The sequence below is a fragment of the Spodoptera frugiperda genome, chromosome 21, assembly GCF_023101765.2.
Source record: "Spodoptera frugiperda isolate SF20-4 chromosome 21, AGI-APGP_CSIRO_Sfru_2.0, whole genome shotgun sequence".
Lineage (NCBI taxonomy): Eukaryota > Metazoa > Arthropoda > Insecta > Lepidoptera > Noctuidae > Spodoptera > Spodoptera frugiperda.
Window position 1 is genome coordinate 7,157,536 of NC_064232.1, and position 17,177 is coordinate 7,174,712.

General features: G+C 39.1%; 1 protein-coding gene and 1 long non-coding RNA gene across 2 annotated transcripts in view; one reads left to right on the top strand and one right to left on the bottom strand.

Annotated features, from left to right (window-relative positions):
• The window catches only part of LOC126911993 (uncharacterized), a 30,107-nt gene extending 25,350 nt beyond the window's left edge, over positions 1-4,757 (top strand). Inside the window, exon 6 of the long non-coding RNA XR_007706581.1 lies at positions 3,735-4,757. This is a non-coding gene — a long non-coding RNA (uncharacterized LOC126911993). The remainder of the gene's footprint in view (positions 1-3,734) is intronic.
• Positions 1-7,531, bottom strand: part of LOC118280228 (tau-tubulin kinase homolog Asator) — a 106,571-nt gene extending 99,040 nt beyond the window's left edge. Inside the window, 1 exon segment of the mRNA XM_050701982.1 lies at positions 7,366-7,531. The gene's annotated coding sequence lies outside the window, so the exon portion shown is untranslated.
• Between the last annotated feature and the right edge of the window lie 9,646 nt (positions 7,532-17,177).

Genomic DNA, 17,177 nt, shown 5'->3' on the forward strand with positions numbered 1-17,177 from the left:
CGCTCGTTTACCGGCTTATACCATAAAAAATAAAACAACAAGAAACTACACGTGTCTTCTAAATCACAAAGATTTTACATTCTAAATCCGCGGGACATTCTCTAAATCTATTTTAAAATTGTACTCCATGCTTCTTGTCAAATTTACTCTTGGCAAATACTTCTACAGTTGTTTTTTTATATATTTTCACTTCTAAACGTATCTTTGTCATTTATTTTGTTATATTATGTAAGATTATGGTTGTTACTGCCTCGTTGGTCGAGTGGTCGCAAATGCGTGTGGTCCAGAGGTTTAAGACACCCGTTTCCGTCCTACCAACGGCAAGTACCAATGTGACTTTTTCCAAGTTATATGTACTTTCTAAGATTATTTAGACACCACTGACAAACGGTAAAATCATCGTGAGGAAACCTTACAATTTCTGATTATAAGTTTTTTTTTTTTATGAAACAAGCCGGTAATCGGGCAGACGTATTACCTGATGGTAAGCAATCGCCGCCGCCCATGGACACCAGTGAAACACCAGAGGCGTTACAAGTGCGTTACCGGCTTTTTGGGAGTTAGGAATTTAAGGGTTGTTGTTCGGGAATCGGGGATGGGGAAGATTGGGAAGGGGGGAATTGGGCCTCCGGTAACCTCACGCACACAACGAAACACAACGCAAGCGTTGTTTCACGTCGGTTTTCTGTGAGGCCGTGGTATCACTCCGGTCGAGCCGGCCCATTCGTGCCGAAGCATGGCTCTCCCACACTTGAAATCGTCAACCCGCATTGAGCAAGCGTGGTGATTAATGCTCAAACCTTCTCCGTTTGAGAAGAGGCCTTTGGTCAGCAGTGGCCACTTATAGGCTGTTGATGATGTGATACTTTTAGAAAGAAAAATTCTTTAGTAATCCCACGAATCTATCACTAAAATAACATCATATCGCTTGCACTGACAACCACAAAAACCTACTTAAAAGTAAAGTCAAAGTCAAAATTATTTATTTCAAATAGGAAGGCACTTTTGAACGTCAAAGCAAATATAATAATATTAATAACGTCTGTCTGTCGGTCAGTAATCTAATTACTCTATTTGCTCGTTCCAAAGTGTAGATTCCTATGGAGAAGAACGAGCAAGAAACTCCATAGGTTACTCTTTTTCAATCAGATTCACAATACAATACTTGGTTACATTGTTTCGATTACTTCAACTATGTGAGAACAATGTAAAACTAATATTCAGTCAAAGTGATGTTCTTTTGTTTATAGGTTAACACAGTTGTACATGCATTTTTGTCGGAACGTTGGCACCAATGCATGTGAATGACTTATGTGTTTGTTTCCAAATATCCTAATACCAACACAACAGGTTGATCACCTTTACTCCCACAGTACTAATAGAATCTTTGATGAAATGATTCACATAAGAAATACTATTATTTTTGCCATTAAAAAGCGTTAGAAAGCACTCTAACATTTATTTTAAATGTTGCCCCCACATTAGGATTGTCTCCTGTGTCGTGGGTGCGTTTACAAAAATACAAGTTCACATACACATGACACCCAGACCCGAAACAACAATTTGTGGATCACACAAAGAGTTGCTCCGTGTGGGAATCGACCCGCTATACGTTGTGCGGCAGCCGCTTGCCCAGCCACCACCAACAACAATAATAAGTTCATATCAAAATAATCTAACTTAATGTTCACAACATTGTAAACAGCTTACATGTTACATAGTACACAAGAAGATGACGAGACATATATGGCAAGGATTGGCTGCAAAATGGTTTAAACAGAGAGGAGTGGAAGGAGGGTAGGGAGGCCTTTGCCCTGCAGTGGGACGATCATGGCTGAAATCTAAATCTTACATATAAGATATCTATTAAGATAATTTAGTTTAGAACTTGTGGTACTGGCTTCTAATATTGTATATCAGTAAGTGGGTAACCTATCAATACTAACAATAAAATATGTAGATATTTATTACTTTTTAGTTAATGATTTTGTTTTTACATTTTGAAGTGGGTTTTCGAACACATAAAACGCCGTAAGGAGCAAAAGTGACTGGCGCTACTACTGGACTTAGAATTTACCTTCAACATTTTTTTGTTGGCAGCCAAAGTCTTAAACGCAGTGCTCTTACATATAAACATACATCATATCGTCACACCTATCTCCATATTGGGGTAGGCAGAGACACCAAAAACACGATTCTGACATACATCTTTCGCTTCATCAACATTCACCAATCACTTCACACATACGTCAATTGAGATATACTATTTGTCACGTCAATTACTGACAAAGAAAGGCAAAACAAATACGTCATATACCTGCTTACCCCCACGTTTAGAACAATGCTTGAACCTAATGTAGGTCGTTGGTCATTGTACTCCAAATGAGTCAAATTATTTGGGACATTTTTTTATGGTATAAGCCGGTAAACGAGCTGACGGATCACCGGATGGTAAGCAATCGCCGCTGTACATGGACACTTGAAACACCAGAGGCGTTGCAAGTGCTTTGCCGGCTTTTTGGATGGTTAGGAATTTAAGGATTGTTGGGCAATTCAATTGGGAATGGGGTTAATTGGGCCTCCGGTAACCTCACTCACACAACGCAAGCGTTGCTTCACGTCGGTTTTCTGCTCGGCCGTGGTATCACTCCGGTCGAGCCGGCCCAGCAGTGCCGAAGCATGGCTCTCCCACACTTGGTCATTTCGATTTTTGTAGCAACACTTGCTACGGGCTACGAGATTACTACGAAGTGCTACGGTGTACTACGGCGGACCTCTACAGTGACATTTTCAGTGTTTCAGTATTCGTAGCTATTACTTGAGATATGGACGTTTTATAGGATAGTCAACCCTTTTCCTATACAGAAGAATAGATAAATATTTTTTTCAGTAGATGTTTTTACAACGGGTAAAAGGTATTTTTGTAATAACTATCGTGATTCGTGAGACATACTAAATCACGGTTTACTCACGTAAATTAATCGAGAAAAGCTCCTAATTAAGAGAGAAATGTAGCTAGCTTTAAATACATTACGAATTTATAAAATGTAAGTGGTAAGTCACATCAATTGCATTGCGGAATGAGGTGAGCGATGATCCAGGTGACCGAGACGTAAAGTTATCAGCATAAGTGGACTGTACAGACTTCTGCCGTCAAACTATTATAAAAATTTGGTGGGTATATACTATTTTTTTAAAAACATTGCCCCACCCCGTTCCTACTCCTGCTTTTCGAGCCGGAGCCCCGGTAAACCGCTAGGTAGTCCGCAGCTCCGACGCAAATGTAGTGTAGAGTGTCCTCTAGCTTGGTAGAGGGGACCGTGTTTACTCCTGAGCAATAACTGACAAAATCTCAAGCCCCATATCACTAAACATTTTAATATCAACACCATCCAAATTAACTGTTTTGCCTAAATACAAAATCGAACTTCGTACTTCAACAACCGCAAACCGCAAGGTCAATGAAGCAGTTAATCAATTTGTAGAACATAAATAGTATCTTAGTAACAGCTAGTTACCTCGATAATCTTTGTTTACAGTAAAACATAGCATATATATAAACAGTATTATAGTATCGCCAGTTACGTAAGTATCGCCTGAGCGTCGAGGTAAACGAACACATAAATCAAAATATATGTATAGAAAATTATCACATGTAAACAGCAGCTCATGTAGTGTAGATGTCCAGTCAACAAGGATGTAGCGTGGACTGTCCAGGCGACACACGTACTTAGGTATCGTCATGAGCTAATGTTCACATGTAAACAGCAGCTCATGTAGTGTAGATGTCCAGTCAACAAGGATGTAGCGTTGACTGTCCAGGCGACACACGTACTTAGGTATCGCCATGAGCTAATGTTCACATGTAAACAGCAGCTCATGTAGTGTAGATGTCCAGTCAACAAGGATGTAGCGTGGACTGTCCAGGCGACACACGTACTTAGGTATCGTCATGAGCTAATGTTCACATGTAAACAGCAGCTCATGTAGTGTAGATGTCCAGTCAACAAGGATGTAGCGTTGACTGTCCAGGCGACACACGTACTTAGGTATCGCCATGAGCTAATGTTCACATGTAAACAGCAGCTCATGTAGTGTAGATGTCCAGTCAACAAGGATGTAGCGTAGACTGTCCAGGCGACACACGTACTTAGGTATCGTCATGAGCTAATGTTCACATGTAAACAGCAGCTCATGTAGTGTAGATGTCCAGTCAACAAGGATGTAGCGTGGACTGTCCAGGCGACACACGTACTTAGGTATCGTCATGAGCTAATGTTCACATGTAAACAGCAGCTCATATAGTGTAGATGTCCAGTCAACAAGGATGTAGCGTGGACTGTCCAGGCGACACACGTACTTAGGTATCGTCATGAGCTAATGTTCACATGTAAACAGCAGCTCATGTAGTGTAGATGTCCAGTCAACAAGGATGTAGCGTGGACTGTCCAGGCGACACACGTACTTAGGTATCGTCATGAGCTAATGTTCACATGTAAACAGCAGCTCATGTAGTGTAGATTGTCCGATGCACTAAATGCAGTGAGGTAGTCTGTGATTTCTAATAATAATGGTATCAAAACATTATAATTTATGAAGTGCTGAGAGTATGTACTTATCTAAATTGAGCATTTGGATGTAGTTTGTAGTATATTAATAGTTGTTTTGTTGATTCGGAATAGAATAGAATGTGCATCTCTTACTTTGATGTTATTTTCTGAAATGTTGCACATTCCTGCTATGTTCCTCGGCAATGCATCTTTACTGCCATGATAAAAACCTAACTTAATACACTATTAACTCTAGTTTTGAGTATTTTATATAAGAGGCATGCCTGTTGCTTTACACCAGATAAATGATACACAATGATACGGGTGCTATGAAGATGTAATAGCTAAGCTGTGAAACTATGTGATCGTTTCCACTGATTATATTATAGCTATATAGCTGCTCGAGTATGCGTTAAATCGCAATGAATCGCATACTCGAGCCAGCGATCCATAACACGCATGTTTCCATATAAAAACATAGCTTAGTTGAGTCCGTTTTCACCAGTGCTAAGCTATGTGTACCAATAAATATGATTGGTGGAAGCCAAACGCATCCACAGCAACGTGGCATAGCACATCTCTGGTGGAAAAGCACCGAAGCTGCTGAATTCAGAGACTTTCAATTATTACTTACTTAAACTAATTCCTTAGCAACGATTTTATTCCGAAAACAATTGCTAAAGACTGGGTTAAGTAACCATTAAATGCTTGAATACAGCGGGCGGTCAGTCCTTTAAAAACATCATAATAGTTTGCCAAAACAGTTGTCTGTCTGTCTGTGACCGGATTACTCGTGATGAATGATTGTATTTTATGATTACTATGTGCCAAACTGTATTTTAAAACTATAACTAGGTTTAAATTCTTGGTTTTATTCACTGTCTTTGAGAAATCAGTACATAGGTCATGTGCGGCGCCAGTGGATGCAGGTGGCAGCTTGTCGTTCTACGTGGAGGACTAAGGGGGAGGCCTTTGTTCAGCAGTGGACGTCTTCCGGCTGATGATGATGATTAGGTGGTTCAGTTATGACCTCTGAGTTTGTTTCGGCATTTCTTCTCAGAGTAGTCCGTTAGGAAATGCCGACCTCATCTAGATTTCTTTTTATAATTTTTGACGTGTAAAAGTGCTCTTTTGTAGCCTATTTACAGAAAAATTAAATCATTTCATTTCAATCAATCATTTCAATTCCATAATATGAAAGCGAAAGTATTTTTCCGTCTAGATCAATGAGGCATTATTAATATATTAGCTTTTTAATAAAACCAATATACTGTAAGAACATCGTAGATTGATAAAGAATAGGATTGTTTTCCAACAATAAGAATCGGACGACATTCGTTTTGATTAGAGATTTTCAAAAATTGACAAGTTTGAAATTATCAAAGGAACAGGCAATAAGGTCATACATATACACATAGTTCTTATAATGTCAACATACTAAACAATTCACAATCACTAAAACCCTGCTGACAGGACCTAATTCTACAACAACGCCATCTACTCAACGCAAAAACGATAACATAATAATTGAAAACTTACACATGCACGTATTTATTTAAATTTTCTGCACAAATGTACAAATTCTTAGTTTTATTTCATTTAATATTTCATATCATTATGTAAAATACCATCTTATTCTGTACAAATACTAAAAGAAGAAAACTTTCGTTTGTTTGTATTGAATATGCTCCGAAACTACTGGACCGATGGAACAATATTTTCACTATTACAAAGCTTGATTTTCAGAGATTACTATGTAATTTTTTTTAAGATTTAACAATTAACACATTAAACGCCATGGGGGGCTTAAGTGACCGGTACTAGTGAAGGATTTGCCTTCAACAGATTTTTGTTGGCAGTCAAAGTTTTAAAGGAGATATTTAAACGTTATTAATTCCTCAGTAGTTATTAATCACTACATAATATAAAACAAAGTCGCTTTCTCTGTCCCTATGTCCCTTTGTACGCTTAAATCTTTAAAACCACGCAACGGATTTTGTTGCGGTTTTTTTAATAGATAGAGTGATTCAAGAGGAATGTTTATATGTATAATACATGCATAATATATCACAATTGCACCCATGCGAAGCTGGGGCGCGTCGCTAGTATTATAAAGCTTTAGTAAGATAAAACAAAAACTGCAGATGCTCAGTAGTTATCGTAAAAACATCAGCGTCTTGTATCGCGTTGGAGTGGGATCGTGTGCAAGATTTCAGAGAGATAATTCCCGTTATAAATAAACTTAAACTTTATTACGTACACAATAAAATAGAATTTCCTTTTCCAACACTAATATTGCTGTTTTATTTTTCGCGAGTAAGCCATAAAGAAGAATACTTAAGCACTTATTTTGAAAGAAAGTTTGTGTGTTATTATAGCGAAAACTGCTAGATAGATTTTGATGAAACTTCGTATAGATATAGATTGATATCCACACCAAATTTTGACATAAGTTAAACATTTCCAATAAGTATAATTTTCACATGATAACAGAAAAGAAAAAACACTTTTCTAAAATATATAGTTTAGTTCTGATCACATTTATGTGTCGTTTTAGCGAAAACAGCTCAATCAATTTCGATAAAATTCCGCATACATATAGATTAATATTAAGACCAAATTTTGACATATATAAAACATTTCCAATAAATATAATTTTCACATAACAACAGAAAAGAAAAACTCTAAAATATGCCATTTAAATCTAACACAGGAGAGATTTCAGTTGGAGAGAGGGTTTATAATTTAAATCTGTCACAGGGGATGATAATATGTTTAAAATAATTATGAAAAATAAAACAAAATACTTACTTACCAATTCAAAATCATATTCCACACACAAAACACAAGAACTGCAATGAAAATAGACAACTATTTATAACTTTAGTTCGCGAATGGCGTAGAGTATAAATAGGCGGCGCGACCGGTGCTGCCGCCGCCTCTAATACTTCTGCCTATCCCGCGGCGCAAACTGAAACGAATTCGGGAAATATAAAATTACGGACGGGAATAGTGATGGGGATTGGATGTCGATAGATTTTCCTTGTTGACGTGACGGTTGTCTTTTTATTATGGATAGAATTGCAAGCGCAACTTAAGAAGTAGTATGTGTTCCTAAGGTTGATTTCGAAAATGTTGGACTAAGATTTGACTTAAACTAGGTCAAAGTTAAATATGTGGTCTAGTCAAATTAAAATATTAATGATCGTGTGATATACTAGATATAGTAAATTAATGGGGAAAGCTCTACTAGTTTCGAGTCACAGAGGGACTCTTCATCGTGAGTAGCGCTCGCAGACGTAACGACGTCCCGTAGCCTATCTTTCTCCATTAATTTACGTACGTACCCTGATTTTTAGTTAATTTAAATTATTAAAGACCAAAAAGGCGTTTGAGAGTCGAACAATAAAAAAATATGAAGTACTGTCGGTAAAATTCATGAAGTAAGTACAAAGAGGAGATCAGATGCCATAATGTGATTGTGCACTGTGACACAAAAATCGGCCCTGCCCAATGATATTATAAGTAAAAAGGTGTAGAGATTAACGGAGGCCCAATTTCATCCTTTCTAAATATTTCCAATCCCTGATTCCCCAACAACCCTTTTAATTCCTAACACCAAAAGGCCGGCAACACACTTGTAACGGCTCTGGTGTTTCAAGTGTTCATGGTCGGTGGCGATTGCTTACTATCAGGTGATACGTCTATTCGTTTACGTTTTCGTGTTCCATAAAAAATAAAAAATAAATAGTGAGAAGCGCACAGTTTTTTTTCTATCTCCTTGACAGAATATAAGTGTTACATTGTTCTCACATAGTTGAAGTAATCGAAACAATGTAACCAAGAATTGTATTGTGAATCTGATTGAAAAAGAGTAACCTATGGAGTTCTTCTCCATAGGAATCTACACTTTGGAACGAGCAAATAGAGCAACTAGAGGACTGACCGACAGACAGACGTTATTAATATTATTTTATTTGCTTTGACGTTCAAAAGTGCCTTCCTGATCTATGTAAAATAAATAATTTTGACTATGTAAACGAAAACGAAGTCATGATAAAAGTCTGCGTGCAGGAATTGAACCTGCTACACGTTGTGTGACAGGCGGTTGTCCAGCGCAACACGCCAACCATGCAGTAAAAATTCATCTCAAATAGCTTTTATCGATAAATAAATCTATCGACTCACCCCAACACTAGACATCAAACACCTGGCATTGCCCAGCGCGTTCTCAGAAGCGATTGTTTATTTTAGAAACACCATGTATACGTTATATTTTGTTTTTGTAACAACATGTATACAGTTCTCTTCACTTTCGTTTTCAATTGTTTTTTAGTTCTGTCGTGACCCCGTATTTGGGGTAAAGGGGTCATTATGCACTGGGGTCAAAAACCTAGCTTCAAAATATAGAATATGTATTTTTTTAATGACATGTTTTTAATATTTTTTATCATTGTTGATGTTATAAATACTCTGCTTAGTTGGTTGAGTGAGTTGTCAGTGCGGAACAAGGTTTTTTGGGCTTGATTCCCGATACATCGCATACTCGACCTTCGCATCTTCCTCGCACAGCTATATAGCTTAGTATCAGTGGAAACGGTCACATAGTTTCACAGCTTAGCTATTACATCTTTCGGTGCCGTAACTGCGGGCCTGCGGACGGCGAGCAAGGGTAGCTCGCAGTCACACCAGAACCAGATTGTTTCGTACGCGTCGCGTTCTGCGCGCGTCAAAGAGCCATCAGACCACCACAGATGGGGCCCAGTAGGGCTGATGCCTGATCCGGAACTGCGGACTACCTAGTGGGTTTACCGGGACTCCGGCTCGAAAAGCAGGAGTAGGATTTGATTGGATTTTAGTCAGTAAGAGTCTGACATTCCCTCGTCTAAGGTGACAGAAGTCATTGGATGAGTTTACTCCCACTACAAAAAAGCTATTATATCTTCGTAGTATATCTCCATAGCACATCTCTGGTGGAAAAGCCCCTTAAACGTGACGTATCGTGATTATGTTAAAACTAACTACTACCGCGCGGTTTCACCCACTCTGCTTGGCTCCTATTGGTTATGATGTTATTATACCCTATAGCCTTCCTCGATAAATACTCTACTCAACACAAAAATAATTATTCAAATCGGACCAGTAGTTCTGGAGATTAGCGCGTCCAAACAAACAAACTCTTCAGCTTTATAATATTATTAGTATAGATTCTAGGTTTACTCTGCCTACCCCAGAATATGACCTTGCGATAATTTATATCACAAACAATAGTGATTGAGTTCCGAACAATCAACTCAGTAGATCGATTCAATCAATTTTATTGTGAACTAGTTTTAGACCGCGGCTTTACTCGCTTTGATACATAAGCACAAGGTGTTTTTTATGGAATAGGTGGTAAACGAGTAGACGGTTCACCTGATGGTAAGCGATCAGCGCCGCTCATGGACACCCGCAACACCAGAGGAGTCACAGGTGACTCAATAATTCCTCTAGCGTTCAAAGACAGTAACAGAGAGTAAAGTTCTCTAAGAAAAGGAGAATCCTCCGACCAGGCGAGGTGATCGTGCCTGGCGGGCTTTCTGCCCAACTGTTGTTCGTTGGGATTTTCTATCCGTGTTAATTCATTGACTGCACGGTTGGCGCGGTGGCTGGGCAACTGGCTGCCGTGCAACGGGTAGTGGGTTCGATTCCCGCACGGAGCAACTCTTTGTGTGATCCACAAATTGTTGTTTCGGGTCTGGGTGTCATATGTATATGAACTTGTATGTTTGTAAACGCACCCACGACACAGGAGAAAATACTAGTGTGGGGCAACGTTTAAAAAATAAAAAAAAAATCGCATGTAAACTTCACATGTGCGATGTAGGATTTATGACGTCATCCGTTGATTTGCTCGCCGACCGTCTATGTGCGACTTCTGTCATCTGTCATCTGTCACTTGTCAAGTGTCATACAGCGTGACATACCAACGTTTTTGTTATTAGTTAGGATGCATGCTAATGTCAGAACGATTGACTTTCAATCAGAACCAATTTATTTGTACTTGAAACCGTTCCAGTTTATGTATCATCATGTTTATCTGCCTCGTTGGTCGAGTGGTCGCAAGTGCAACTGCTGGACAAGGGGTCTCCGGTTCGATTCCCGGGTTGGGCAAAGTATTGCTGGGCTTCTTTCAGCTTTTCGAAAATTTCTCAGTAGTAGCAAGGAGTCTGGAAATGTGTCCGGTATATGGTAATAGGCTCACCCCCTATTACATGGGACTTAACACAAAATAATGGTGAAGAATGGGTGTACATTGTATAGCGGTATTACGTGCCGTAATGTGCACCTCTGCCTACCCCTTCGACGAAGTTAGACAGAAGTTAGGAAGAGAAATAGGATTTATTTTCTTCTCTTCTAATGATATACATACATACATAACCTCACGCCTGTGTACCACGGCGGTAGGCAGAGACAATGGAACGTCAATTATGTAGTATCCTCGGTCAAAAATAAATTATTACAACTTTTCAATACAATAAATTTATTCAATAATAAATCACACTCTCATTCATAAATCTGATGAACTACTTAATTTTCGAATTTTTCTAGCTAAATTTCTAAAAATAAATCTGCTACTTGACATAAAAATCGGATGACGTCATAATAGAGTATTTCATACAAAGTTCATAGGAAATATCGTTTTTGACGTTTCGAATAAAGTATTGAATTTGACTAGTAGGAAACTAGCCTACTGCCACGCTTCTTACACACTTCTTTCGCGTCATCAACAGTCATCAGTCTTTTCATGCATGCTCGTCGATTAAAGGTACTTTTAATTTGGCCCTTTTTTAATATATCACCAATCTGGTCGATATATGTCCGTCTAGGGCGCCCTCTACCGACGGCCCCATTCATATCCGTCTTTATTTCTTTCTATTCTAATAATATCTTCTTATTTATTTCGTTGCGGGATCCAAGACAATCATTCATGTTGCCGGGACGTTGGACTTCAGTGTTCCGGTGTTTGCATGGTTGTATCTACTGTACATCCTGGTGCACAGGAGTTGCAGCGTTTAGTAGAGTGAAGTGGGTTTGTTCTACAATAAAAACTATCAAGAAAAAACGAGTAGGTGCAGAATTTCGTCCTGTGTTCGATTCCCGTGCGAAAAAATAATTTTTAGTGTGATCTATAAATTGTTGGGTGCTTATGAAATCTTATTATAACTTTTTTCGTTTTAAATAACGTTGCTCCACACTTGGATTTTCTCCGAAATGGGAAATTGGGGATTTTCGTCGGTTTTCTGCTGGGCCGTGCAATCACTCCAGTCAAGCCGACCCATTCGTGTTAAAGCATGGCTCTCCCACACTTGAGTAATAATAATAGGTATTACTAGGTACCACAGATGGGGCCCAGTAGGGCAGATGCCTGATCCGGAGCTGCGGACTACCTAGCGGGTTTACCGGGGCTCCGGCTTGAAAAGCAGGAGTGGGAACGGGGTGGTTTTTGGTCAGTAAGAGTCTGACACTCCCTCCCGCCTCGCCCAAGGCTCGAGAAGTCATTGGATGATTTGCCCCTGAAAAAAAAAGGTATTATTAGGTCACCTGCACTTATCTATAAGGAAAACCCACCTAGTTATGATTGGGGGAAATGATAAAACAATACATAATATTTCACGGTCGATCATGCTTGATAAAAGTGTACAATCCGCTTATTGATCATATTTATTATGAGTCAGAGACAATGATAGCTTATCTGTAAACATCTTATTTACTATCTAATATTTTAATATAGTGGAAAAATTCTTTGGTTTATTTGAGCCAACCTTTTTTTTGGGAAAATGACTTCTCTCACTTTGGGCGAGGCGAGAGGGAATGTCAGCCTCTTACTGACTAAAAACCACGCCATTCCTGCTCCTGCGTTGCCATCCGGAGCCCCGGTAACCCGCTGTGCAGTCCGCGGCTCCGGTAATCAGTATCCTTAGTACATGTTTGCTTTATTTTGAACGAAAACGAAATGAGAGTATATTCGGTGGCCGTATTCTGATTGGCCGGCGCAAATGAACCAACCAATCAGATGCCTGACGCGCTCTCATTTCGATTACTTTAAATGTAAAACAATCTCGTACTAAGGGCATCGTAAGTTCGCCGGCATTTGAATTAGCTCCTAGGGTTTTTAGAGAGAGGCAAAATCGTCTAATTACTGCTCCTTGGGCGAGACGAGAGTGAGTGTCAGACTCTTACTCACTAAACACCACCTTGTTAGTACTCCTGTATTGAGCCGGAACTACGGTTAACCAGTCGTCGGCAGCTCCGAAAAGTGTGGTTTGAAATCTACCAGTGTGACTTTCTTTTTTTATTTATTTATTTTACTTTCCCGAGTTATATGTTCTTTCTAAGATTATTCAAACACCACTGACAAACGGTGAAGGAAAACATCGTGAGGAAACTTGAATTTATAATTTCTAATAATATACTGGGTGTAAGGAAAACGCTCTCGAAGCCAAAAGACTTTTGCTTTATTATACGAACACAGTTTAATAACAATAACCATTCACCAAATGGTTAATGTATTAGTGATTTAGTATTTTTCAAAACCGCAATGTACAGCGTACAGAATTTAAGGTAAACGACATCGCACGCGCGCGCAATTTTCATACCTACCGTACCGCACGATCCAGCGGCGCGGCGGGCGGTACGGTGAAACACGCGCCTATTCATCCAATACGTCGGTATAGGTTGAAGCGTATTGTTTACTGTAAAACACTTACCTAGCTAAATCCTTTGCGATCGAACAAGGTGGGGCTCGAATTGTGCCCCATTCATCTCGATGCAGAGGCGGGCTCGGCGATATGTTTCCGCATGAAGACGGGGCATCAAAGTTGGGTCTTCATTAGAATGCTTATTTTGCCGCATTTCATCCGCACTAGAACACTCGCGGTCGACAACTCTTTCCTTAACGTACCCCCACAAAAAAAAGTCTAAGGGGGTTAGATCGGGCGAACGGGGTGGCCAAGCTTGTGGCCCTAGCCTGCCGATCCACCGGTCTTCCAACATCACCGAGAGACGCTCACGGACACTTCTCACTACGTGCGGCGGGGCACCATCAACATGTTGCCGTATTCACGAGCACTGTACATTGTTGTGGCATTGATAAACAACACGAACACAAACTTAACAACACGAACACAAACTTAACAACACGAACACAAACTTAACAATAACTAACAAGAAACTTAACAATTAACTAACAATAACAACAAAACTGTAATTTTAATCTAAAAACGTAACCGGAACAAAATTAGGCGCGTCTACGTAATTCGCAAGGGAATACTGACTTAAAAACTGTTGCACGGTTGCACAAGTACCAACAGTGTTGCCAGTTTATTTTTATGTAAATAATACTTAGACGAAATAAAAAAACAAAAAATACCTTGTTGCGAGGTCTTGATTTTTACCCCATGACCTACTACTGATGAACTTGAGAAAAACTATCTTAATAGTTACTTGATTCATAAGAGTTTTTGCACACTTAAGAAATAAAGAAGAAACAAATGCAAATTTTAATACAAAAATTCAAATAAAAGTGGCAACATTGCTCGAACTTCCCCGAAAAGATCTACCCGGTGGCGGCGCGGTGTCGGCGCCATCTTCTTGTTCAAAGATCAATAAATTGCAGACACTCCTCTTGCTTCCTTTGTCTGCTACTGTTTTATTCGTCTTTAATTACGTTTCTCAGTTATTTTATCTTTAATAAGTTAATTAATAAAGAATCAAACTAAATGCATGAACGTGTGAAGGCTTCTTAGTAGTGAAGCAAAACGGACTAAATTGATACCTACTATCGCTACCTAACGGTACTGGACGTTAGGGATAAAACTATCTCAGTGTCACTTATACGGCATGTTGGTATGTTACTTAAGGTAAGCAAAATGTTTTGATTTGTAGTTCGTTTAGAAAGATGATTTAATGATTACATAATAATTAAATGATTGAATGATGATTAAATAATAAATCAGAATAGTGAAGTTAAAAAAACTTAAAAACAAAAAACGAACTTACGTAAAATAATAAAACAAAATGTTAGGAGTGTAGGCATAATGCATGTTTAATCATTATTGTCACTTCTGTTTTATTTTAGGCGCGTCGGCTTGGCGCTTGACGTTTGCGTATGTAGTAGTGTAGGGCTCGCCCACGCACACATAGTCTGTACCGCTGTGCCTACTACGTGCAACAAAGTATTGCGCGGTCGAGTTAGTTGACCCGTGGCTTCACAGCTGATTGAATTAATTTACATTGCGTTTTGAAAAATAATTACTGAATATGGTTTTTTTATTGCGATTCTATTTCTTTGTATGTATCAAAGGCTAGTGACCTAAAAAAAACCGAAAAAAAAGTGTAAAAAATTGGTTTTTTTTTCGCGTTTTTTTTGGTGCCTTCGTATCAGTAATCACCAGCACTATCGCCTGTTTTTGTTTTCGGAAGCGTTTCCCTTACACCCGTTAATTTTGTGCGACGGTGGTAATTCATGCTCAAACCTTCTCCGTGTGAGAAGAGGCCTTTGATCAGCAGTACACACTTATAGGCTGCTGATATGTTTCACATAACTTGCCAACCTAAAATCAAGACATCTCGATTCGAACACAAGACTGCTCGATTGCAGCCACTGTACCAGCGAGGTAGTCACGTGCTTACAAATCACAAATAGATACTGAATGCCATGCGTCAATAGTGGTCGGTTATGGAGGACTTTGTGTGTGCTTCCATTGTACGATACGATACGATACGACACGGTGACGTGACGGATAGATGACGAATATCTACGAGTATATCTAAGTATACTTCATATAATAATATAATGCTGAAATATTTGTTTGTTTGTTTATTATTTTTATGGAATCGGGGGCAGACGTTGCTCGTTGTTCTCCATAGGAATCTACACTTTGGAACGAGCAAATAGAGCAACTAGAGGACTGACCGATAGACAGACGTTATTAATATTATTATATTTGCTTTGACATTCAAAAGTGCCTTCCTGGTCTATTTGAAATAAATGATTTTGACTTTGGCGAGCAGAGCAGGGTCACCTGATCTTTGTTTGCTTGAACGCGCTAATTTCTGGAAATACCTGTCCGATTTGAAGAATTCTTTGTGTTGGATAGTGAATTAAGACTATAGGCTGTAAAACATCACGCTATCACCAATAGGAGCCGAGCAGTGGGTGAAAAACTACATATATAATTACGAAAGCAAGTCACGCATGTGTCGCTTCTTTACGTCTAAACCACTGTACCGATTTGTATAATTATTTTTCTAGGCTATATAACATCACGCTACAATCAATAGGAGTAGAGGAATAACTAGATAGTAATACCGTATGGGGAAACCTCTTATGACTTCATTTAAACCACATATTTGTTATCATCTTGGCTGACAATATACGAAAAATGAGCGAAATAGGCCCAGTAGGTAAGCCAAAATGTGCATTATTCTCTTTGAGCTAATTTGAACACTCTTTACAAATACGGCATTATAACAGCCGCGCCGCATGTCCGTAACATTCCTAGACAACCTACAACATTACAGCTCTTCTGTAGTCAAGGAACATGGAGCTGTTCACACTGAATATGATACTTGATTCTTTTCATTATTTATTTTTATTGATTTTTTTTTTACTTTTAATTCGATAATACGTACTGAATCACGTCAAAACGACTAACTAGATCGGGATGAAATTTGGAACAGGAGTAGATTATGATCTGAAATAACACATAGGCTACTTATTTACCCACAAGAAACCGGGCAAAGCCGCTGGCAGAAGCTATAGTAAGTAGATAAACTCCACCGATGATTCAGCTCACCTAGTGATTGAGTAGTGCGTGTATTTTGTTTTAATGCAAAGATAATGAAATCAAACAATATTATAAATAGGTACCGTGTACGTTAGCTTCAAGTACGTGACGGTATCGTGTGTGTGCTCATTGTAAACACGATACGATATTTTAAGTAGGTACACAAAAGGTTCACAATTAATTGCCATCACATTTTACTTGGGACTCATAACGTAACTGGTGAAAAGTGGGGGTCACATGACACACGATGACACCTGACAAATGACAGATGACAGAAGTCGCACATAGCCGATCGACGAGCAAATCAATGGATGACGTCATAATCTAAACCGACGTTAAACAACGCTTGCGTTATGTTTTATTGTGTGAGTGAGGCCCAATTCCCCCCTTCCCAATCTTTCCAATTCCCAGAACAACAACCCTTAAATTCCTAACCTCCCAAAAAGCCGGCAATGCACTTATAACGCCTCTGGTGTTTCAAGCGTCCATGGGCGGCGGCGATTGCTTGCCATCAGGTGATACGTCCGCTCGTTTACCGGCGAGTTCCATAAAAAAAAAAACACACAGCACATATGAAGTTTACATGCGAATAAACATGGATAGAAAATCCCAACGAACAACAGTTGGGCAGAAAGCCCGCCAGACACGATCACCTCGCCTGGTCGGAGGATCCTCCTTTTCTTAGAGAACTTTACTCTCTGTTCCCTAAAATATCAGTTTGATGATTACAAGATGTCATGTTTATGTATGTGTACATGGCTAAACTTTTTCTGTTGTTTCAGTGTAGCAGCTGACT